General features: G+C 45.3%; 1 protein-coding gene across 1 annotated transcript in view; it reads right to left on the bottom strand.

Moving 5' to 3' along the window:
- LOC309624566 (uncharacterized protein) overlaps window positions 1–26201 on the bottom strand; it is a 404937-nt gene that overhangs the window by 33115 nt on the left and 345621 nt on the right. Inside the window, exons 11-12 of the mRNA XM_082382813.1 lie at window positions 16923–22708; window positions 16305–16504 (exon numbers count right to left, since the gene is read on the bottom strand). The gene's annotated coding sequence lies outside the window, so the exon portion shown is untranslated. The remainder of the gene's footprint in view (window positions 1–16304; window positions 16505–16922; window positions 22709–26201) is intronic.

Below are 26201 nucleotides of genomic sequence, written 5' to 3'. Positions count from 1 at the left end.
TCTGTGATGTGGAGCTATAAGCAGAAGCTGACTGAAGCCAGCCTGCCCTTCTCTTTCATGAAGATCTTACCACGTTGAAGAGCAGATGGTAGGGGACTCAGGGGGCTGGAAGGGTGAGCGGCCTGGCTTTGATGGGGAGAGGAGGAGCAGGACCGCAGGTTGGGGAGTGATGAGGCCCTGGAGACATTCCCTGGGGTCACCTGGAGACCTGGGGGTTGCAGGATGGGGTGGGGGGAGAGCTTTGTGGTAGGCTCCTGGAGACAGGTGTGAAGGCTGGCCCTGTGCCCTAGAGGCATGGAAGTGCAGGGTCCGCAGACGTCAAATGCTCACCTGAACCTGGACAAGACGCATGCATCAGTCCTTGTGTCCCCTATCGGCATCTCCCTCACATCCGGGCACCCTGTGAAACCTGGAATGATAACCGACACTGAGTCTCCTGAAAGTCTGATGGAATGGGGGCTTAGAATTGGATTTCATTTGATTTTTTAAAAATTAGGAAGCGATGGGACATTTCAGATGCATGTGAGTTCTGGAAGCACTCCACTTGTTGCTCCAATACCTACTAAAGAAATACCCACACTTACAGCAACCTTCATTTATTAAGACTTTAGAATGCCAGGCCTGGCCTGGGCACTTTTTGACCCTTACTCCCCTTAAACCTCAAAACAAGGCTATGAGGGAGGTGCTATTATTATCTATTATCTATCTATCTATCTATCTACCATCATTATCTAGTTGTCACTATCTATTAATAGTTATTATTATTTATCATTACTACCTATCATTTTCTATTATCTATTTAATCTATCATCTATCTATCTATCCATCTACTAACAGATTTAGAAGCTGAGGTCCAGAGATGCTTGGCAGCCAGCTTCAGGTCCCTCTGGGGTACGTGGCAGAGTATGGGGTTCCCTGCTCCTCACCACCCAGAGGCGGCTCCACTTTGAGGTCAGTCCCCTTGAGACCTGCACCCCTGCCCTTACCCCCTCTGCCTACGAGGCTTGTGAACTCCTGACCAAAAGCCAATCCCCTGGCTAGGGCTTTCTGCATCAGTTCTTTGTCTTGCTTCTGGAAACAAGCAAGAGCGGGCTGCCTGCCTGTCTGTGGATGAGAACAGTCCCCGAGTCTGCTCTCCGGGTGGAACAAGGTGTTCAGTCCCGCACGTCTGCAGGGCAAGGGAAGGGGGTGGGGGATTGCTTTCCTCTAGAGGTTTGGGCTGGGATAATTTCCACCCTGAAGAGGTTACAACACGAAAGCACTGAGGTGGAGTGAGCTGGCCCGAGTCCTCCCCTCCCCCAGCACCTGCTGGAGGCACCAAAGGCGACAGAAACACTGCCTGATCTTAGCAGTTCCTCCCTACCCACTGCATGATATTAAAGGTTGTTTTCTTGCCTCAAAGACACAAAGGTCTCTTCCTAGAATACCTGGAGGCAGGTGAAGTGGGCAAATACCACATAGAAAGAAATATGATCACTTGCACCTTTCTAGCAAGGAACAGCAATCTATTACGCAGTGTATCATTTTTTTTTTTTTAAATCATTGGGGCTTCCCATCTGCTGCCCTAACCACACTCCTCACTGCACCCCCAGTGCAGCCCTACTGCCCAGGGTTTTTCCTGGATGGAGGAAAGATCCAGGAAAATGAGTTCATAAGGGAGCATTTGAGATTTAATCACTTCCTTCTTGGGAAGTGAGGGCAGGATGGGGATGAGGGTGAGGAATAGCATTTAAAAAGAGGAGCCTAGAGATGATTATGTTTTGGACAAAGGAATGACTCCAGTGATGGAAGTTCAGACACAAAGGCAGGGCAGGAAATAGCTGGGACCCCATCACATCACAACGCAAGTCTCTGGCTGGGGCCAGAGGGATCGGCTTGGCTGTTGAGGGAGCTTCCCCATCCCAGCTTTTTTTGGGCCTGACCAGTAAATCCTAGAGAAGACTCTCCAAGGATGCCATATGTGCCCCACTCTGTCTCTGCCCGCCTCTCCACAATCCCATGTGCTACCAGTTTTTATTCGTGAAACTAGGCCTGCGCCCAGGGCCAGTGAGGAGGGGTGGGGGCAGCCCAGGACGGGCTGAGCTTCTAGGGCAGAAGTGGCCTCAATGTCAGATACTTGGCAGTTCAGGGTAATTACATATTCTCACCAGGCTCAGTTAACAGGCTTAGTCAATGGAGTTCTTGGTAGTCGGGGCACTTGTGGACTGGGGGCCATCAAAAGGCTGCTCAGTATCCTATTGTACAGCACAGGGAACTCTACTCAATACTCTGTAATGGCCTATATGGGAAACGAATCTAAAAAAGAAGTGGATATATGTATATGTATAACTGATTCACTGCTGTACATCTGAAACTAACACAACATTGTAAGTCAACTATACCCCAATAAAAATTTTTTTAAAAAAGGCTGCTCAGCCCTGCTGCTGCTTCCAGAAGCTGGGGAGGGGTTGGGTGTGGAGTTGACTGACAGCCCCTCTGAATCCTCCCCAGGGTTGGTGCCCAGGCACTTTCCAGAGCCACTCCCAGCAATGACTGAGCATGGTGGGGTCCTAGCCCACGACTCTAACTCTGGCTGAAGGACCCTCCATTGGCCTGGCTGAAGCTTTCTTAGAACCACACTGTGGTCTGAGTCTCATTCCTAACAATCATCCTTCCCCAGGTCTCCTTAAACAGCTATCAGACCAGCAGAACAGTCTAAAGACACTCCCTGCCCAATTCTGCTCCCTCCCTTTTCCGCAAATAATCTCTTGCACTTCATCACATCTTGGCATCTGCTTCTCAGAGAACCCAAACTAGCACAGGAATGGTTGAGAAGGCAGGCAGAAAGATGGAGCTTGGGGCCTGCCTCACTCACCACCAGGAAGTCTGAGGACATCATCCTGAGTAGAATAGGGGGCACAGAGAATCACTGGCACAAGGTGGCAGCCTAGTGGCTTAGTTTCACTGGTGGTGGTCTGGGGAGGTGTCCTGGTGGAAGGGAACAGCCTGACAGGTCGAGGAATTTGAATGATACTGGGGGGAGGGTTAGTATCTACAAGAAGGGCAGAGTTAGCTGGTTATTGCTAAGTTGTCTTGAAGGGCAGCCAGGGAAGAGAAACCCAGGGTCCTTAACAAACAGTTAAACAAACAGTTAAAGGCTAAGTGTGAGAGCCAGAGGGTTTATTTGGTAGTTTACAACGAGGCCCTTATTTCCTGCAGTAGAAAAGCTAACAGAGCCGAGGAACTGAAGCAGGACTTGATTGTCTGAGTTTCAGAGTTCCAGAGGCATTCAAAAGCTCAGCCTAGGCTAGCTGTTGTGCGAAGGTCAAACCCTGGCTGGAAAATCTGGCCCCTGAAATGGTGGGATGGGGACACCTGGACAGATGCTCTAGGAGGTGCCTCCGCAGAGGTAGCTCACCTCTTTCTAGTAAGAGTTAGCACTTCCCTGTGCTGGATGGTCTTGCAGAGGCTTCTCCCCACAAAGCCTCTCGGGAGCTGCGCTCACCTTTCGCTAATAAGGATTAAATTCCAGGATGTGCTGGGCCTGATAAGGGAGGAAAGAGGCTGTACGATGAGAGCTGTAAGACTTAGCTAGCATGTGCCAGCAGGAGCTGGAGACCTCAGGGATTCGATTGGAGGGTTCCTGACCAAAGGGTAAGAACATGGGACTCTAAATATTTTGACTTGGAGATACTTTCTTGGTACATGGGAGTTAATACTTCCTGTCCAGTACCCCAGGGGTCAAGGCAAACTTACTGCTAGGGTAGCTATAGTAGGCAGCCTCCAAGAGGGCCCCCATGCCCCCTGCCTCCTGGTACTCATGCCCCTGTGCAATCCCTTCCCTACAGGCTGGACTACAGGCTGGACTTATGACTCACTTCTACCAAGTAGACTATGGCAGAAGTGATGGGATGGTACTTCCATGATTAGGTTGGCTTAAGTCTTAGCCTTTCTCTCTCTCCTTCCAGTTCTCTTTCTCCTTTTGGTGCTCTTTTTTTCTTCCTGAACACACACTTTTTCTTTCTCTCACAGAGTCCAGCCACCATGTAAAGATGTCCAGACTGTCTTGCAGGAGAAGCCACATGGAGAAGGGAGGTCCTGGAGGATGAGAGGTCATGTGGAAGAGAACCACGACATCCCAGCCAGCACCAACTGCCAGCCACGGGAGTGAGTCTTCTTGGGAGAAGCCCCTCCACTGCCAACCGAGGCTTCAGACGATGCAGCCCAGGCTGACACCTTGACTGCAACCTCATGAGCGCCCCTGAGCCAGAACCATTCAGCTAAGCCACTTCCGACCTGACCCATAACAACTGTGAAATAATGTATATTTGTTGTTTGAAGCCACCAAGTTTTAGGGGGTTTGTTCCATAGTAAGAGACAACAAATCCAATAGCTCTTAGGAGGCTGGAGAGAGTGAGTGAGCCACGCTGAACAAAGCGGAAATGCCTGATTTGCTCTAAAAGACAGGAGAGGGAGGAGTAAAGAAGCTGAATGCTGGAGTGGATCCATTATGTGAGGCCAGCGGATCACAGGATACTGTTCCATGGGAGGGTCCAGATGACACACCATTAACTAAGACCATCAGGACCTTATTAACTCAGCGTCACTATGAAGTTTAGTGGTGGCTCTCCTCTGCAGGCCAGAGGGGCAGTCAGAGCTGGGCTTGCTAATATCCATGGGGATGACCCCTCATTCTCAAGTAACAGAAGCCAGATATCAATCATCAGAAGCCAGCTCTGCTGGCTTTCATCGTGACCACTGGCAAGTTTGGAGGGGCAGCCAAGGGAGACGGACCTACAGGGGGTTGTGGAGATTGTTGACAGAGCAAGGCATTCCTAGATGCAGAATAGGTGGGCATCTCAGAGTGACACCATTTATAAAAACAACAACAAAGCAAGAGTGGAGGAGCAAGAGACGGGGGGCAACTGGCCCAATAAAGAGTCATGGTCCCTCACTCAGTTTCTGGATCAAGTCAATTTTCAGATCCAGAACCTGCTGATTGAAGAGGTAGATGGGTCCTTAACAGAAAGGACCCAGCAACACCATGGCAAATATACACTAGAACATTTACTCAGGTTATTGTACACTAAGAAAATGGGAATATCCAGATATTTAAGAGACCCTTGGGCATATCTGAAGTGACAATGATAGCCAGAGACACAAAGCATTACCATGGTCCCCCTATAGAGTAGTGGCTTGTAGGGATCAGGTTATAAAAGGAATCACGGTATAACATCTGGCTCATGGTAGGTCCACTGGGTCTGTGAAACCACCCAGTGATCATCTCCCCCATCCCCGAGTGTAAAATTGGGATTGATAAGTTCAGCAGTTGGTATGATACCTGTATTGGGTCCTTGGCCTTTGGCATAGGAGCTATCATAGTGAAGAAGGTCAAATGGAAACCTCTGAAGGTGCCCCCTCCTTCCTGGCCAAGAATGTAAATAAAAAATACTATCAATACATCCTTGGATGGATGGAAAAGATTAATATCACCATTAAAAACTTAAAGGATATAGGGATGGTGGTCCCTCTTGTATCTTCACTTAATTTGCCAGTTAGAGCCCTGCAGAGACCAGATGGATCTGGAAAATGACTGTAGGTTATTGCACCTCAACCAATTAGTAGCCCTGATTACAGCTACTCTGCTGGAAGTGGTATTTTTATTCTAGAAGATTAATAAGGCCTAAAGTACATGGTATGCAGCTCTTGATTTGGTAAATGCATTTTCTATTTTTGTTAGAAAAGAAGATCAGAAACAGTTCACATTATCATAAAACTGACACTTATTTAGTTTTGCCTCCATGCTCTTATAACGCTCTCACCTTCTGTAATAATACAGTCCAAAGAGATCTGGACCACCTGGACATCCCATGGAACTAATATTACACTGATTCATTACATTGATGGCATCAGACTGATAAGACAGGAAGAGCCAGAGCAGGATGGGCAAGACACTGGAAGACTTAGGAAGACGAGTGCATCACACAGAGCAGGATACGAATGCTGTGAAGATTCAGGGACCAGCCATAGCCACTGTGAAGTTTTTAGGGGTCCAATGGTCAGAGATGTATCAGAACCTCCCCTCTAAAGTAACAGACAAATTGCTGACAGACCCAGTGGGAGAATCATGATGCAGTTCCAGGATTCCAAGGCAGGGCCGAGCAATCCACAGCAGACGAGCACACACCTTTGGAGAAACAACTCGTGCTGTGTTGCTGGGTCCCAGTAGAGACAATCTACAACTACCTATTATGAGCTGGGGTCTGTCAGATCCACCAAGTCACAGAGTTGGGTGGGCCCAGCAGCAGTACAATGTAAGTTGGAAATGGTGTATTTGGGACCAAGTTGCATGGATCCAGACTCCCAGGTCACCTATCACAGTTGCACAAGCATCCCTTCTCCAGCTTACATCTATGCCATGTTGGGTGTCCTTAAGATCAGCTGCAGGCAGAGGAAGGAGGCCTAGCTGGCTTTATAGATGAGTTGGCCTGGTTGCCAGGTACAAGGCAAAAATGGATGGCGGCTGCAATATAGCCACATTCAAGGGTGGTCTTGAATGGATGAGAAGGAGACAGAAAATCTTCTCAATAGGTACAGCTCCAAGTGATGCATGTGGTCACCCATTTTGTGTGAAAGCAAAAGTAATCTGAGGTGAGAATATATAGAGATTTATGGGCTGAAACCATCAGGTCATCTGATCAGCATCATGGAAGAAAAAGGGCTCCTTATTGGAATGGGAGAGGCTCCTGGAGTGCACCTGGCCTGAAAGGAGAGAACTGAGACACTGCCTAACAAATGAACAAGAAATCTGAATTTTCTGTTGCCACCTTGGAAAGAGATGAACACTCCAAAACTGACAGAAGAGGGAAAGTGGGAGTGGGGTCCTTCTTACTCTCCCTTGCTGGTGTCTTCTCACATCTTGGACCTGTGAATGATGGGCAAGTCCTTGGATTCTTCCATTCCTTTAATTCCTTATTAAACTAACGTCTTAGAGGATGTCATGGAGTCTTGTGGCTTAAAGTAACATCTGTATGCCGATGGCTCCCAAATTTATATGTCAGTTCACCAAAATTAAAAACTTTGTCCTTCAAAGAACATCATCAAGAAAGGAAAAGACTACCCACAGAATAGAGAATAATATTTGTAAATCATATTTCAGAGAGAAACTTGCATCCAGAATACACAAGGAACTCTTAGAACCCAAAAATAAAAGGACAAATAATCCAATTAAAAATGGGCAAAGAATAAAAAAAAATGAAATAATGCACTTGCAGCAACATGGATGGACCTAGAGATTGTCAAACTGAGTGAAGTAAGTCAAATAGAGAAAGAGAAATATTGTATGGTATCGCTTATATGCGGAATCTAAAAAGAAATGATACAAATGAACGTATTTACAGAACAGAAACAGACTCACAGACTTAGAGAATGAATTTATGGTTACCGGGGCCGGGTGGGGGGTGGGGGAAAGGGTGGAGGGAAGGGATAGTTAGGGAGTCTGGGATTGACATGTACACACTGCTATATTTAAAAAGGATAACCAACAAGGGCCTACTGTATAGCACAGGGAACTCTGCTCAATGTTATGTGGCAGCCTGAATGGGAGGGGAGTCTCTGGGAGAATGGATACGTGTATATGCATGGCTGAGGTGCTTTGCTGTGCACCTGAAACCATCACAACATTGTTAATTGGCTAAACTCCAATATAAAATAAAACGTTTTTAAAAATGGGCAAAGAATTTGAATAGGTATTTTTCTAAAAATGATACACAAGTGACCAATAAGCACATGAAAAAATGCTCAACATCATTAATCTTCTGGGAACTGCAAATCAAAACTCAATGAGATACCACTTCACGCCCACTAGGATGGCTATAATCAAAAAGACAGACAACAACAAGTGTTATTGAGTATCTGGAGAAATTGGAAGCCTCATACATTGCTGGTGAGAATTTAAATTGGTACAGCTGCTTTAGAAAACAGCTTTAAAGTTCCTCAAAAAATTAAACACAGAGTTACCCTATGACCTAGGATTCCACTCCAAAGTATATACTCAAGAGAACTAAAACATGTGTTCACACAAAAACATGTACATGAATGTTCATAGCAGCACTATTCATAATAGCCAAAAAGCGGAAACAACCCAATTATCCATCAACTGATAAAGGGATAAACAAATTATGGCATATCCATACAATGGAATATTATTCAGTCATAATAATGAAATACTGATACTGATGGATGGACCTTGAAACCATCATGCTCAGTGAAAGAAGCCAGACACAAAAGGCCATAAGTTATATGATTTCATTTTTATGAAATGTCCAGAATAGGCAAATCTATACAGAGAGGAAGTAGATTACTGATTGCCAAGGGCTTGAGGGGACAAGAGTACTGGGCAGTGACTGCTAATGGGTATGGGGTTTCTTTGGGGATGATAAAAATGTTCTGAAATTAGACAGTGGTGATGTTTGCACAATCATGTGAATATACTAAAATCTACCAAACTGCTTACTTTAGAAGGGTGAATTTTATGGTATGTGAATTAGCTCTCAATAAAGCTGTTATAAAAAAGAAAAAAAACATACAACTGAGAAAGAATAATGATATGTCAGTAAGCCCTGACCTCTCCCCTGAACTCCGAATTGTTATATCCTATGACTACCTGACACTTCTGCTTGGACACCTAATGGGCATCTCAAACTTAACATGTCCCAAACTGAACTCTCAGCATCTCCCCAGATTTGCTCTTCCCATAGTTTTCTCCATCTCATGCTAACCCCATGCTTCCGGTTGCCCAGGCCAGAAAATTTGGAGCCATCCTTGACTCTTGTCCTTCTCTGCACCCTCCATCCAATCCATCAATGAATCTTATTCTACCCTTAGAATATTTTTGGAATCTGATTACTTCTCACATTTACACATCTATCACTCTGGTCCAAGCCACCATCATCTCTTGCTAGCCCCCTAACTGGTCTCCCCACTTCCACCCTTGCCCCACATGAGCTGAACTGTGCTCCCTCCAAATTTATGTATTGAAGCTTTAACCCCCAATACCACAGAATGTGGCTATATTTGGAGACAGAGCCCTGAAAGAGGTGATTAGGGTGGGCTCTAATCCAGTCTGACCCATGTCCTTACAAGAGAAGGAAATGGGGACCCACAGAGAAACACCAGGGATACACATGCACAGAGAAAAACCACATGAGTACACATGGAAAAGGCAGTCTGCACCCCAAGGAGAGAGGTCTCGGGAAAAACTACACCTGCTGACATCTTGATCTTGGACTTCCAGCCTCCAGAACTGTAAGAAAACACATTTCTGTTGTTTAAGTCACCTAGTCAGTCTGTGGTATTTTGTTATTGTAATCTTAGTCAACTAGCAAAACACCCCTCTACAACGCATTTTTCACACAGCAGCCTGAGAGATCTTGTAGAATCATATCACCTCTCTGCTCAACATTCTCATTTGCTGCCAATTTCACTCAGAGTAAGAGTCACACTCCTCATGTGGCCTGGAAGGTCCCATTCTCCTTCTGCCCTCATCACCTCCCAGGGCTCAGGTTGCACAACTCCTTAGGGGATCCTGTACGTCCTACCTTCCTTCCCCCTCACTGTGCTCCAGCCCCTCTGACTGCTCGGAAGTTCCTCGGACACACCAACTGCCCTTGCATGTCAGGTCCTTTGCACGTGCTGCCCTCTGTGCTCAAAGCACTCTCCCCCGACACCCACGTGGTTCTCCTCCTCACTCTTCAGGCTGCCGCTCAAACATCATTCCCTAAGAGGACGTCCCTAACTGTTCTATCTAAAATAGATAGACCTCTGTACACGGTTTCATTTCTCTTTTAGCACTCAGCAGCGCCTGATATATTACCATCATATGTTTCACTGTTTCCTTGCATATTGTTTATTTCTCTCAACTGGCAAGTAAGCTCCTGGAAGACAGGGACTTAATTTTGTTCATATGGCTCTATCCTCAGTGCCTGGGACAGTGCCTGGCACAGAGAAGTTCAATAAAGAGTAGATTATTTTTAACAAAGGAAAGGGTGAAGGAATTGAGGATATTTGGGTCATCTTTAAGATTGATCGCTTTTTTCCTTGCTAGAAAGCTTGGAACCAATCTGGGTGCTGTCTTTAGTAAGTATAGTCGAGAATGCACGCAAGAACTTGGTTTTGTCTGTTTCCCTTCCTTTGTTTTCCCTTTGTTTTATCCCTTTAACTGAGCTATATCGTGTGCATTTTGGCAAGTGCCTTAGTTTCTGAAATGACATTGAGTATAATGAAATGAACTAAGAATACATTTTTAAAATGTCTCCAGTTTCTGGTCTTCCGGGATGGCTGTTTGACATCTGGCTGTCCTGACGGTGGGGAAGGACACTGGAGTGCTCCCAGCCCAAATCACTGGACATGGGGTCCCCTGGCCTCAGGAGATCCTGCGGGAACTCTTCTGAAGTTCTATGAATTCTCCCAGGGACCATGAGCTGCAGCAGAAGAAAAGGGGACCTCTTGAAGGCCTGATGGTTAAAGAGTGTGGAAAAACTGTGATCTGGGGGAGAAAAGTGTATCTTCTCAGCCTATGAGATGTCAGGCTAAACTTGAAAGGAGAGCCTTTAAATTTGCCCGCCCCGAAGGGCGCAAGGGCAGTTTCTGGGTTAACTGCCTGGGTTCCAGCAAACACGGGGACAGAGCTACCATTGTCTGGTCTGCCAGGTTCCTAGAGAATGCTCTGCACTGGCTGTCATAGACTCATAGGGCTCACACTGACCACGGGCACAGGAAACACGGGGTGAAGGCTCCCCAAACGCTGCATAGACACGAGGACTGCGTCCTCTGTTCCCTGGAGGTCGGACCTTGCAGGTTGAGGCCAGAGCTCTGACCTCTGGGGTCCAAGTTCCTAATCTCTCTGCTCACACAGTCCTGCCCCCAGCCTGTGGGCAGAGGGAAAAGCCACTCAGGTCTGGAAGCAGCAGCGGCTTCCTCTCCCAGAGGAGGCTGCCAGCTACCACGAGCCCCTTCACCAAAGAACTGGGTGGTGTTCACACCGGTCAGAACGGCCATCATCAAAAAGTCCACAAACGATAAATGCTGGAGAGGGTGTGAAGAAAAGGGAGACCTCCTACACTGCTGGTGGGAATGTAAATTGGTACAACCACTATGGAGGACAGTATGGAGGGTCCTTAAAAAACTAAAAATAGAGCTACCATATGATCCAGCAATCCTACTCCTGGGCATATATCTGGAGAAAACCATAATCTGAAAAGATACATGCACCCCAGTGTTCACAGCAGCACTATTTACAATAGCCAAGACATGGAAGCAACCTAAATGCCCAATGACAGATGAATGGATAAAGAAGATGTGGTACATATATACAATGGAATATTACTCACCCATAAAAAGGAATGAAATTGAGTCATTTGTAGTGAGGTGGCTGGACCCAGAGTCTGTCATACAGAGTGAAGTAAGTCAGAAAGAGAAAAACAAATACCATATGTTAACACATATATATGGAATCTAGAAAAATGGTACTGATAAACCTAGTGGCAGGGCAGGAATAGAGATGCAGACATAGAAAATGGACTTGAGGACATGGTGGGGAAGGGGAGGCTGGGAAGAAGTGAGAGAGTAGCATTGACATATATACACTACCATGTGTAAAACAGATAGCTAGTGGGAAGCTACTGCATAGCACAGGGACATCAGCTCAGTGCTTTGTGATAACCTAGAGGGGTGGGATGGGGAGGGTGGGAGAGAGGCTCAAGAGGGAGGAGGTATATGTATACATATACCTGATTCACTTTGTTGTACAGCAGAAACTAACATAACATTGGAAAGCAATTATAATCCAATAAAGACGTAAAAATAAATAGAGATAATTTTAAAAAAAAGATGTGGTACATATACACAATGGAATATTACTCAGCCATAAAAAAGAATGAAATAATGCCATGTGCAGCAACATGGATGGACTTAGAGATTATCATACTAAGTGAAGTAAGTCAGACAAAGACAAATATATGACATCACTTATATGTGGAATCTAATTTTAAAAAGTGATACAAATGAACTTATTTACAAAACAGAAACAGACTTACAGATATCGAAAACAAACTTATGGTTACCAAAGGGGAAACGGGGGGTGGGGGAGGGATAAATCAGGAGCTTGGAATGAACATACACACACTACTATATATAGGATAGATAACCAACAAGGACCTACTGTATAGCACAGGGAACTCTACTCAATATTCTGTGATAACCTATATGAGAAAAGAATCTAAAAAAGAATGAATGTATGTATATGTATAACTGAATCACTTTGCTGTACACCTGAAACACAACACTGTAAGTCAACTATACTTTAATAAAATTAAAATTAAAAAAAAATAAAAATAAAATACAAGACTCCTTCCTTCAGAAAAAGAACAGAGTGGTGTGGACCATTTTCTGAAAGTTCTCACACACTCCCCTTCACCCACCAAGGCTCTGTCACAGGCCAGGTGAGGAGTCCTGGTGTTTTTCCATCACAATTTCTTGGCCTCAGACTCAACATGGCCTCAGATTACATCACTTTTCTACTTTCTTTGCTTCTTTGTGTTCTGTTGGCCAACACTTGCCTAAGTTGCTGAGGGAAGTCTAGTTGAGTCAGGAAAAAAAAATCTAAGGTCTGTGGGACAGAAATTCAAGCTTAATTGTTGTAGAACAGTGGCTTTCCAAGTGTCCTGGTACATCAGCATTACTTATGCAGCAGTTCTCAAATGGAAATGTGTTCAAATTGCTGAGGGACCTGTGGTTAAAGTCACCTGTTAAACATGAAGCCATCCGCACCCTGTCTATTTAGTGAGTCTGGGGTGGGACCAAGGACCCTGCATTTTTGAACAAGTGCCCAGGAGACTGGATGCAGGCAGCCTGCGGACCACACTGTGAGAAATGCCTCCTAAGGAGCTGGTTAACGATCTCGGTGTCTGGGTGTGGCCACCCACCTACCGATTGAGAACTTGCAGCTCTATGTGTGTCCTTCTCCACAGAGGAATCCAGCACACAGCTTGGGCTCCACTGCCACAGAAAGCATTTCATTCAGAAAAAAGCAGCCAGACTTTCATTTCTGAGGTCTCTTCGTCCAGGGGCACCCATCACCCGCTGAAAATCAAGGTACGACAGCTGTCGGCACAGAAACCCTGGAGAAAAAGTCCCATGTGCCCCAGCAGTTGAGATCCTTAACAAAAATGACTACAGAAATGGAAAGCACGATTGTGATCATTTTACAGAGCTCTTCTGTCTTTTCCTGGGTCTCGTGGGAATTCCCAAGGTAAAAGTGGCCACCTGGAGCCACCCACCTGGTTGGGAGACTGGCCACTCCATGGTATTCAGGAGCAAGGGAGGCAGTGGCGGTAGCTGTATCTGTCCATCACCCAGAGTCAGCGAGGCTGGCGCTCATCCTGAACAGCCGCACATCAGCACCTGATGGGTTGGCTCTGCGGTGTCAGGTGTCAGGTGCCAGGTTGCTGCAACTGCCCTGGAGAGCGCGCTCTGTCGGAGGGGCTAACTGCACCTGGTGGGAACGATGTAACCTGCAGGAATGCCAGATTCGCCTGCATGCACACAAGTCCACTGGGGAAAGTCAGCAGCCTCAGCACTGAATTATGGCCGATTCAACTGCAGAATCTGTGGTCAGACTTGCCTGTTAGGTGGGATGCTTCTTAAGGGGACCAGACGGCTTCATTTGGAGTCTATGATAAAGCTGCGGTTTCATTCAAATGAATGTAACCCTCATCTGCCAGTCAAAGACAAGTGGAATCATGGGTCATTCTTAAGCTTAAGCTCCTGTCCTGATCTCCCACCTCCAGCAGGTATCACTGGGGATGCTTAAGCCACTGCTCTCTCTCATTCATTCAACAAACATTTACCAAGCGCCTACAATGATAATCTAACTCACACTGTCTGAGTGATCGCCCTGGGCTAGGCACTGGGGCTAGAGCTGGCATGGGCGTCTTATGCAATTCTCGCTAAACTATATGAGCGAGGGACTCCATTTTACAGATGAGGACACTGGGGCAAAGAAGCAAAGCAGGTTGCCTAAGGTGCCACAACCAATAAGAGATAGAGCAGGCTGCCGGACGGTCAGCCCTTCCTGTGTGCCGGGCTGAGCTGAGGCAATGTCCTCTTCCTGCCTTTCGGTGGATTCACTGATCTGTTCACTCTACAATCAAACCTTTATTCTTTCTATGCACTCTGCCCCTCAGCCTATCCACCCTGCCCCCTCTGGCACTGGCCCTTCTTCCTATCTACCAGCCCTCCTAGGTAGATTCTCCTGGCTCCTCCTGATACCTTGTCACCACTCTCTCGATCTTCCCTCCACCCTGCGGCTCGCCCACTGGTTGGCCTCTTGAGCCCCGGTGCTGCTCAGAGTTCTCTGACACTCAGCTCCACACCTTTCTCCCAGGAAGACACCCCTGGCCCACCCCCTCCCCACATGCACAACTCCACAGTGTGATCTCACTGCATACTGAGGATGCCTTTATCCCAGTGTGACATCCCATATTATGACAGGAGGCATTTCTATTTGTCAGAATCCCCTATTAAAATGGCTTCGTGACGTTGTACTGGTGCCCATCCCCGTACATGGCACATGATGGGTTCCCAATTAATGTCTGTCAAACTGACCAGAACTGACTCACATGCCTTATGCATCAGGGTATAGGCAATAAAAAAAAAGCAGGCCTGATATCTTAACACAAGAAGATAGACGTAACCTCACGATTATCACTTCATGCTCAGAAGAGAGAAAAACAGGACAGAAATATAGTAACAAAACTACACAGGAAAGGCACACAGGTTAAATACATGACTCAGGAATTTGACCACCTGGGTTTGAGTCCCAGCTCCTCCACTTGGTAACTATGTGATCTGGAACCACTGATTTCACCTCTCTGACACTGTGTTCCATCTGTACATGGGACTAACATCTTGCAGGGTTGTGGGAGGATTAAATGAGATAATCCATGTGAAGCCTCTAAAGGAGCACATTGTTAATGTTTGGTGAATGTTATATTTATTTTTTGTTCATAATATATGGATTTGATAGTAAGAGTGAGGGAGGAAACTAGGAAGAAATGAGATAGTATTTTGAGACTATGGTACAAACCCCCAAGTTAGAAAAAAAATACAGGTGAGAATTGGCCAACCAGAGGCCCAGACTTTCAAGTTTGTAATTAGCTGCCATATCTAAAAATTAAGAAACTTCACGTTAAGAAAAAAATCCAGAGTTCTGACTTCTCTTGAGAAGCAGGAAGAGTTGGCAGCTCTGGGCTTCTACTTCCCCATGGTGATAACTGTCCGGATTTGTGTAATAACTGCTCGTTTATTACGAGCAAACACCAGCTCTCTACCTCCCCCAGCACCCCCCCTCCCCACGCCCTACTGCTTCTTACCTGGCCCACTTCACAAAATAGGCATTTGAGTTTGTGACCCCTGTCATAGGTGATGCCTTCTCAATAACAGTTTATTCTTATGCACGGTTCTCCTTTGCCCAAGAATCTAGTATATCTCCCTAGTACTTCCATCGTCAAACTCAAACCTTAACTGTCACCTCCTCAATCTGGGGACCCATCCAGCCTCACTTCCCATGACTCCCCATCACACCCCAGCTCCTCCTGGTACTGGGCTGGCACGGGCCCTCCCTCCCTTCTGCTCACCCGAAGCCCCTGCCAAAGCTTAGCTCAGGTCCAGCCACACCCCGCCCCAAGCTTCTCCCATGCTCTGCATCCTGGAGTGCCCTCCCTCCCCCAGGCTTGCACAGCGCTTGGGGCAAGAGCAACCACGATCCCAGTGCAGTCAGGGGTTCTCGGGATTTACCCCACGTGGAAATCTGCCCTTGTCCACTTGGTTATCTCCTTTCCCCCTGCCCCTTGGGGTCCCCATCCCTGATGGACCTATCCCTGGACTTTTGGGATTTAAAACAAAACCAGAATGGAATGGGAGAAATAGGACAAGAGATGTGTGAGGCTGGGGGAAAAGGAAGAGAAAACCACGGCAACCCTAGGGCAGGCAGTTGAGCAGGAAGGAGAGAAGGACGGGCTGCAGCAGCAGCGGGAGAGAATGGAAGGCCAAGGACAGAAAAGGGAACTTGGCAGGTGTGTGCTTCCACGCTGCCTCCCCCTGTAGCCAGAAATACAGCCTTTGGGCCCCTCTCAGTCTTTGGTTCCCAGTGGCAATCCCATCTCCTACAGGAGAGTGGAAGCTCCGTGAGGGCGGAAACCCTACTTAACGCTCTTTTATATCCCTCAGAGCCCAGGGATTCCACAGGTTCATGCAGAGTGACTGACCTCAGTATCCTCAGGTGTTCTCAGGTAAGTGACCTGAAGAAGACGTTGGGCATCAAGAAGGTGGGCTCCTAGATTTCACCTCCTGGCAGAAGTGTGATGAGATCAGATAGCAACGTGGTTTTGCGTCCCAGCCAGTAACGAGGGAGATGTTCCAGACTAGAGAGCAGCGGTGCTCAAGCTACAGCCTGCAGCGCAATCACCTGGAGGGAGGGGGTGGAGCCACTTATTAAAAGAGATCACTGCCCCGCCTCCAGAGCGTCTGATGCAGCTGGTCTGGGATGGAGCCAAGAATCTGCTTTTCTAACTACTTCCCAGGTGATGCTGATGCTGCTGGACCCGGGATCACCCTTTGAGAAACCCAGCTCTAGAGTGCAGGGCTGAGGTCTAACCGAAGCCACATCACTCAGCTACTTTATAGAAGAAAAGTAACTGTTCCCTCCCCCCGCCCTTCACTGCCTAGCAGGTCCCTCAACCTTCTGCTTCAACGCCTTCACCTGGACCATGGATGCCCATGGCAGTGTGGAGGGCGCCCCCATGTGGCACAAATGGAAAATTACCTGAACTGTAACCTTCTCGCTCTTACCCTTAATAAAGATTACTGAACAAATTTAGTTTTACCTGCTGGACAAAAGATCCTGGGGAACGTGAGATGTTCATCATTCACTAGATCTGGTCCACGTGTAGAGGAGGGGCCAAGGGTCCATTAAGGCGGGTGATGGGTCGAATACTTGGCCCAAAGTTGCCTGGGGACAGCAGAAATGATTTATTCTCACGGCTTTGGGATTTTATAGGGTGGAAAGTATTTTAGGAGAATAGTCCAAACCGAATTACTCACTAAATTCTCTGTTGGAGAAGACGCCTTTGTAACAGACGTTAGAACTGAACTGAACAATCTCAAAGCCCTGCAAACACTATACGACTAAGAAGGAACCTTAGGATGACTATGAACCATTTCCCCTCTGACTTTCCTGAAATTAGAAAGCTGGCATTATCAACTGTGATCTAGTGTAAAAACACTCTGGCACCCAGCTCGGTTACCAACTGATTCGTCGCAAGCACGCAGCTTCTCGGCTTTTCGCAGGCGTTACAACATCCTTATAGGCTTTGCTGCCACCTGCTGCTCGGGCCTGGGATGTGCAGGAGATGGTAACCAGGAAACTGTCAGCTGAGCAGGCTTCTCAGACTTTACAGTACATTAGAATCAGCTGGAGGGCTTGTTAAACCATAGATTTTTGGGCTCCACCTCCAGAGATTCTGATTCAGCTGGACTAGGATGGAGCCTGAGAATCTGCATTTCTAATAACTCCCTGGGCGATACTGATGCTGTTGGTTTGGGGCCATGCACCTGGATGGCATTTGTAGTTTTTATGTCACACATGTTCTGGACCTTGACCATTAATCAGTGTAAGTTGCAAATAACCAAGAGCCTCTAATTCAGGGTTTCTCACCTTGGGCACTATTGATATTTTGACGTGATAATTTGGTGCGTGTGTGTTTTTTGGGGGTGGGGTTTATTCTGTATGTTGTAGGATGTTTAGCAGTATCCCTGGCCTCTACCCACTAGACAGCCAGTAGCAGCCCTCTCAGGCATCACCAGACGTGACGTCGCCAGTTGAGAACCGCTGCTCTAAAAGGTGGGCAGATTTTCCTCTCTCATTTGGTAGACTGTGATGGCATCCTCTAGTATTGTCTTAAATACGTAATGCTACTGACCTATAGGAAACTTCCAGCTCTATGGGTTTAACTAACAACAGAAAAAATAGCTTACATTTGTTGACTACCTACTCTGGACAAGGCACACTGTTAATGCTTTTTAATTACCCCCTTTAATTCCTACAACCACTCTTTTACTGATGAACAAACTGAAGCTTCCATGGGTTAAATAACTTGTCCAAGGTCATGGTTTATACCAGCTGGATCTGGGTGGAGCAAGGGGAGTCTGGAGCTGAACCAACTACAAGAGTCCAGTAAAAATATAAAGCGAGTCACAAATACGAGCCAAGTGTGTAATTTTACATTTTCTGGAAGCCACATTAAAATAGTATAAACAGTCAAATTAATTTTCATATCTTCTATTTCACCCAACATTTACATCTAAACTGTTATTTTAACATGCAACTAATATTTTTTACATTGTTGATATATTTCACATTGTTTTTTTTTACTCAGCCTTTGAAAGCTGTGCGTCTTTTACACTCACAGCACCTCTCAGTGTCCACCAGCCACAGGTCAGGTACTGGAGAGCCACACATGCTCCCAGCTGCCACACAGCACCACACAGGACTAGACCCTCCACCTCAATCCAGCCACCCTCCAGCCTCCATGTGTGGAACAGCATGTGTCAGTGTTACCTCAATGTCCTTCAATTTCTGCCTACAATTCAGCTATTTTATCAGATCGCTATACCTATTCATGGACCCTGCAATCTGTTCTTGGAATCTCTCTACTTATTTTAAAATGAGGGCTACAGTTTTGTGAAATTTATCAAACAGTAGATTCCTCATCTGGTGGCCAGACTGTTGACTATCATCTAATTTTAGTTCCAATAGCTTTTCCAGTGGCTGTTTTCCCACAGTCTGTGTTTGTTCTTGCATCATAGAGATCATTCATCTTATCTGACGCTAATCACCGAGGCACACGTTTAATCACACTCTCGAGTCTTTTGGTTTATCTCCCAACATCTAGGAATGTTCACCCTCATTCAGGGACTCTGCCTTTCAGTAGCCTCTAGACGATGTTTCTTCCTGCAGTTCTCATGCAGTCTTTAGTAAATGTTTCTGATCTCTTAGGAAACCATTTATTCTCTAGAGAATTTTGCAATTAAACCCCTTAGTCTTAGCACATTTGTTCATTCAAATTTTACAGGTATGAAAAGCAAGACAGACTTAAGTACTAAGGTCAACTTACACCAATTAAAAAGGAGTAATAAGAGCTCATCCTTATGAAATGCTTTCTATAAGCCATGTGCTGTGCTCAGCACTCGACACACATTTTCTTTTTTTTTTTTTAATTAATTAATTAATTTATTTTTGGCTGCGTTGGGTCTTTGTTGCTGCATGCCGGCTTTCTTTAGTTGCGGTGAGTGGGGGCTACTCTTCGTTGCGGTGCGCAGGCTTCTCACTGCGGTGGCCTCACTTGTTGTGGAGCACAGGCTCTAGGCGCGTAGGCTCAGTAGTTGTGGCACATGGGCTCAATAGTTGTGGCTCACGGGCTCTAGAGCACAGGCTCAGTAGTTGCAGCACACAGGCTTAGTTGCTCCGTCGACACACATTTTCTTATTTATTTTTCCTAATAGTCCTACCAGGTAGGTGCAACTACAATTGCATCTCGAGGTGAGGAGAGGAGGCACAGCATTTAAGAAACTTGCCCAAGGTCTCCCAGCTAGCAACTAGCAGAACGGGGAGTCGTATCAAAGTCTGTTTAATGATAGAGGTGATTGCCTCATCTCTACACTCCACTGTCTGAAAAGTGATTTGCAAATATTGCTTTTATTCCTGAGTTTGTAAGGGTGTGGTTCTGGATTACATCTCCTTCTCTTGATGGGGAAGATAAATAAATAAATAATAGCAGCATTACTGACAATGGCCAAGATATGGAAGCAACCTAAGTGTCCATCAACAGATGAATGGATAAAGAAGATGTGGTTTATATATACAAGTTAATATTACTAAGCTACAAAAAATTGGAGGGCATTATGCTAAGTGAAATAAGTCAGACAGAGAAAGACAAATACTGTATGATATCACTTATATGTGGAATCTAAAAAATACAACAAACTAGTGAGTATAACAAGAAAGAAGCAGACTCACAGATACAGAGAACAAACTACTGGCTACCAGTGGAAAGGGTGGGGAGGGGCATTGTAGGGGTGGGGAAGTAAGACAGACTCAAGGATGTATTGTACAACACGGGGAATATAGCCAATATTTTGTAATAACTGTAAATGGACTGTAACCTTTAAAAACTGTGTAAAAATAAAAATTAAAAAATTAATGAAATATAAAATTCTTGGTGTTCTAGGGACTGCCTCTGAAGCAAGATGCCAGGACCGCTCAGGATGCAGGGCTCTTGCCTTGAACAGGGGGCTGAGACTCGGGTCTGTCAGGAGCTCAAATCAGGAGGCTCAGCAAGGTCATATCGGAACCCAGAGCCAGGAGAGCATGGGCGCCAGAGTGTGATGGGTTTAGGAGTCAGTGGGGGTAGGGATGTGGATGTGGAAGTGAGGAGGAAAGACAGTTCTCCAGGAGGAAGAGAGGGAGAGAGGGTGGGAGAAGAAGTGTGATAGGGCTCAGGGTCGGGGGTGGGGGGAGGGAGGTTATGATTTGCTTTGCAGTTTTGTTTCATTACACTTGAGCATGTTGCAATGCTGATGGTGGGGAAATTAAGAGTTAAAGATACAGGAGATCTTGGGGGGGTGGTGGATGTGAATCAGCAAGGACCCTAAAGAATCAGGACAAGGCAGGTGTTTGAAGCCCATGTGGGGGACACATGTTTGCTGGTTTGATATCAAAGCCTTCTTGCATCTGCATCACCCCATCACTTCCCACTGTCACTGTCTGCCAATCAACCACTGTCAAGATTCCCATGGCCGAGTAGCTTAAGAAGTGTTTATAGTCAGAAACATTTTCCTTCCACTGGACATAAGTTCCTATCCCTGTCAGTGAGGAAAGCACGCAACACACGATACCAGAACACATATCCCCAGGCAGCCCCATATGCACGTGACATAGTTTGATGCAAGAGCACCAAATCTGTCTCCGCCTAAAACAGCTCTCAAGGGGTCAGCCTCAGATCCCCGAAATATTGCACCATTTGGATTACCTTCCTTAAAAATCCTGTTAAAATACAAATGGCTCAAAACAAGCAGGATAAGAGCACCCACATTCACTGCAGCATAATTCACAATGGCCGAAAGGTAGAAGCAACCCAAGTGTCCATCAATGGATGAATGGATAAACAAAAGGTGGTATGTATGTTCATACAATGGAATAGTATTCAGCCCTTTTTAAAAAGGAAGGACATTCTGATACATGCTACAACATGGATGAACCTTGAGGACATTATACTCCGTGAAATAAGCCAGTCACAAAACAATAAATACAGTATGATTCCATCGATATGTGCTATCTAGAGTAGTCAAATCCATAGAGACAGAAAGTAGAATGGTGGTTGCCAGGGGCTGGGGGGAGGGGGAAATGTGGAGTTGCTGTCTGCTGGGTAAGGAGTTTATTTTGGGAAGATGAAAAGAGTTCTGGAGATGGATGGCAGTGATGGCCGCTCAACAATGAGAATGTACTTAAAGCCACTGAACTGTACACTTAAAAATGGTTAAGATGGTAGCTTTATGTCATGTGTATCTTACCACAATTAAAAGAACTAATTTAAAAACCTAGCTCATTTAAAAGGGGCCACTTGATCCCTTGTTCTCATTTATTATTAGATTGGCTCAGCTTTGCTCCTCGGTAAAGGAAACTCAGCAGAGAGCAGGACATTTGAGGAGCTGGGATCTGGAAGAGCTGGTGAGAGGCAACAGTCCTGTGGCTAGTAATTCCCTGGACTATGGGATGTGCTTTGAGAAAGGGCAGGTCTTGAGTCCCATCCTGACCTGAGAGGGACAGCCCTGTGGGGTCCTCAGTAGCAGGAGGAGAATGTGAGCCCCAGACACCTTGGGTAGCTGCTTGCGGGAGGGGAAGGGAGACAGCAGCCTCTGTGGACTTGCCAAATGGCAAGTGGCCTCCCTCTGGGGGAGTAATACTACTACACAGTTATTAGTACTATTCAGGCTCCTGTGAGTCAGCAACACTGGCTTATTTAGAAAACTCACAAGCCGGTGTAAGTGAGCCCTGACACTGTGTGTCAAAGTCAAGGGTGGGTGTGAGAGTGGTGGACCCACACCCATGACCCATGACCCTCTCAGTCTAGTGCTTTCTTTAATTCGGCCAGCACCTCCTCCACCATCAGACCCTGGGAAAGGAAGCCACTTGGCCACAGAAAGCAGCATCAGAACCCTCATCAATGAGAGAGACAGAATTGTTACACTAATATGGAAACACTAAAGGAAGGAATAAATTTCATTTCCATGCATCTCTAGCTTGAGTTCCAAGCTCAACAGATGCTATTTTTATCAAATACTTTGTATTCTGTGACATGCTTTGCCAACTTTCTATTTTTAGACACATCAGAAAAAGCCCACATTTGATTTCTCTTCCTCCTGGCTTCTCCCTCCCCATTTGTGGGAGGGGTCGTGGTTTGGGTGGGACCCTGTCCTTTCAGTAGAAGGTAAGTGACAAGGAGATGGCAGTCATCTGAAAACTCACCCTGGTGCCAAAGCATCCTGATATGGGCTCTGCCTCCTTTGCAAAATGACATCTTGTCCTGGCTTCACCCCATCCCAGATGGCATAGCTGATGGGACAGGAAAACACACATATTTTAGAATATTTACAGCATCGTTTCTCCCTGTCCCCACTTCCTGTGAAGGAGGATTTAGCTTTGGCCCGCTAAGTTTTGGAGCCTTTCTTGTGCAGAAGGTAGGAAACTATGGGAAGGGGTTCTGAACTGTGTGGTGCTGTGACTCAGATGACTTGATGGGTTCACCGAAGCAAAGGCAGAGAATCACCTAATGGAAAAAGCGGAACAGATCAGAAGGTGAGAAGGGGGGACAAGAGAGATAAGAGCCAGGGATGGGCTGAATTGGGAGGAATTAAAGAGATGAATTCTTAGAGTCTGGAGTAGCTGCTGAGCTGCCATGAGGAGGATTTGGGAGAGAGATGGGAGAAGGCTTTTCAGAAATGTTGTTGGTGTTATGACTGGAATCCATCCTCCCCCTTGGCATTTTTAAGAGATTTCCGTAGAGACATAAAGTGGTTTTAAAGTTATTTGTATGAGGGCCTGGTGTTTATTCAAGGCAGCCTGGACCGCTGGAGGCTAGCATTTACTGGTAAAGGAGAGCCACCCTTCACCCCACTTCTCCCATCAACACAGACTGTAGTCCAGCTATTTCAAACTGGTATCCAGCGGGCTCGGTTTGGACCCCAGATGGATCTTGTTTGGCTCATTGAGAGTTAATTTTTTTTAACCACCATTGAAAATTGGGATTTCACATTTAAAAAGCCCACATTTCCTACTTCTCTTGAAAAAATTGGAAAATCTGGCAACATGAGACTTTCATCCCCATAAGGCAAAAGTAAGCACATGCTTTCTGGTTGACCCCAGTGCCCACCACTCACATAAGGTGTGCACGTGCACAAACACCTGGACAACTTCCTACATTTATATTTCTTACCATCTGGTAACGGCAGACTAGATCATTGGGGTCTGCTTTTCTGCTGGGGACAATTAGAAAGGCTGGACAAAAGAAGAATAAAATCAGCCTGAAGGCACCAAAAACTTAATAAGATCATGAAGAATTGCCAAACCAAGTTCTGGGAAAAGATGGCCATTCAGGGAGACAAGCCCAACAACTGGGGGCTCTTTTCCCCTTGGGATATTTGCTGCCTCAGGAAGAGACGACTAAGAAGCTGAGAGGTTAAGCAGCACCTAGGCAGCTCTGCATGTCTAAGGGGACACAAGTTGGGATCCAGTGCCCACCAAAGGAGCCGGGGCACTGTAACTCCCCATTTTAGACAAAGACCCTGAAGAATTGCACCTTAAGACTAGGTGAACTGAAAATAACCAGATTTTGCAGAGTCCCAACCCAGCTTCCAATGAGCTTAATTCTTCAAACTGGATTAAGGCCAGATTGGCCAGACCAGACTGCTAGTATCCCCAGGTGCCTAGCAGAAGCAAACGTAAGTACAGTAAGTCCTCTACATACAAACCTTCAAGTTGCAAATTTTCAAAGATGCGAACGTGCGTTCCAGTGTCCAATCACCTAACTTCTGTTTGAGGAAGCACTGTTAGTTTTTGAGGCACAGGACGTGAACATAGAACGGTACACAAAGGTTGCAGCAGCCGTTCAGAATGCAATCCAGTGCTACTGTGTCATCTACGATGACAAAAAAAAGAGCTACTACCCAGACATCACTGGATCAATTTTTAAAGAGGGTAGATAGAACTGAATCCAGCAAGGAACCAGAACCTGTGCCATCAACATCAGACGTGAGTGAAATTGCAGCTTGCCCTCCGTCTCCTATTGCTGATGATCCTTCAGCTCTGCCATCTCCCACCTCCTCTCCCTCCTCCAGTCAGTAACTCTTCTTGCCTGTTCAGTCGATGCCAGCCCCTGTATGCCAGCTGTTGTACTGTACTACTGTACTTTTCAAGGTACTATACTATAAGATTAAAAATGTTTATTTTTTGTGTTTGTTATATATTATTTGTGTGAAAAGTATTACAAACCTATTACAATACAGTACTATATAGCCGATTGTGTTAGTTGGGTACCTAGGCTAACTTTGCTGCACTTACAAACAAATTGGACTTACGAACGCACTCTCAGAACGGAACTTGTTCATATGTAGGGGACTTACCATACTCTCTGGAGGAAGATAACACCATAATGTCTCACTTTACTTCTACTAACAATTTTTCACATACAATTCAGTCTGAAGGTACCCAGACACATGAGGAAACAAGACAACATGAATGAGATCCAACAGAAACAACTACGATAGAAACAATCCCAGAGAATTCCACTTGTGGAATTATTGGACACAGACTTTGTGCAAAGGAGATAAAAGATGAGATTTAAAAATATGGCAGAGAACTGGAAGCTTAAAAAAGAGGGACAATAATGATTTGAAAAATAACCAAACAGTAATTTAGAGTTGAAAATATAATAACAAAAGTAAAGAGCTGAGTGGATGGGTTTAAAGCAGATTAGACACAGTCAAAGGGAGAAGTGATGAACTGGGAAGTCAGAAGAAAACATCAGGATGAAACATGGAGAGACACAAGGATGGAAAATACAGTGGAGGGAATAAGAGACATGGAAGATTGAGTGAAGATTGAAGTTCTAGAAGGAGACGAGAGAGAGAATAGGGCAGTAGCAATAATTTGAAGAGAAAATATTTGAGAAATTGCCAAAATTGACTAAAAACAAGCCACAGATTCCAGAATCCCTGGGAACCCCAAGCAGGATAAATAAAAACTACACCTAGGTACATCATAGTAAAATATATGAAATCCAAAGACAAAGAGAAGAAAAAAATGTTAAAAGCAGCTATCATTACTTGAAAAAAGGAATAGTAAGTTAGCTTACTTCTTGACAGAAACAATGGAAGCTAGAAATTAGTAGAATTTAAATATCTTTCAAGTGCTGAAAGAAAAGAAGTGCCAACCTAGAATTCCATGCCCAGTGAAAAGAGCCTCTAATAACAAAGGTTAAATTAAGACATTTTCAGGATTCTTTACCAGCAGCAGATACTAAAGCATGTTCTTTAAGGGAAAGGAAGATGATTTAATATGATAGATTACAGGTGCAGGAAAAAATGAAGAACAATGCAGAGATTAATTTGAGGAAATCCAAATGAAGTAGACTGTACAAAACAACATGGCAATGTCCACTGGGGATTTAAAAAGTTAAAATATATAACAAGTACGCATAAGTAAGGAGGGAGGGGTAAATGGAACTAAAATGTTCTAAGGTCCTTGTATTACTATGGAAGAAGATAAAGATGTTAATTAACATTAGACTGTGATAAATCAAAGATACATATTGTGATCTCTAGAATAACTTCTAAAAGAATAGTAAAAAAAAGTATATAACTTTCAACGTAAGAGAGGGTAAAACAGAATATTTAGCCACTCCAAAAGCAAAAAAGAAAGGAGGATAAAAAGAACATAGAGCATGTGACAAATGGAAACATTTAATAAGATGGTAGATTTGAATCCAAATATATCAGTAATTTCATTAAATGTAAATGAACAAAATACTTCAATTAGAAGTCAAAGAGTA

This window comes from Balaenoptera borealis, assembly GCF_965194805.1.
Source record: "Balaenoptera borealis genome assembly, chromosome: 2".
Taxonomy (NCBI): Eukaryota; Metazoa; Chordata; class Mammalia; order Artiodactyla; family Balaenopteridae; genus Balaenoptera; species Balaenoptera borealis.
Note: the sequence above shows the minus strand (reverse complement) of the source record. Positions and strands in the feature narration are given on the sequence as shown.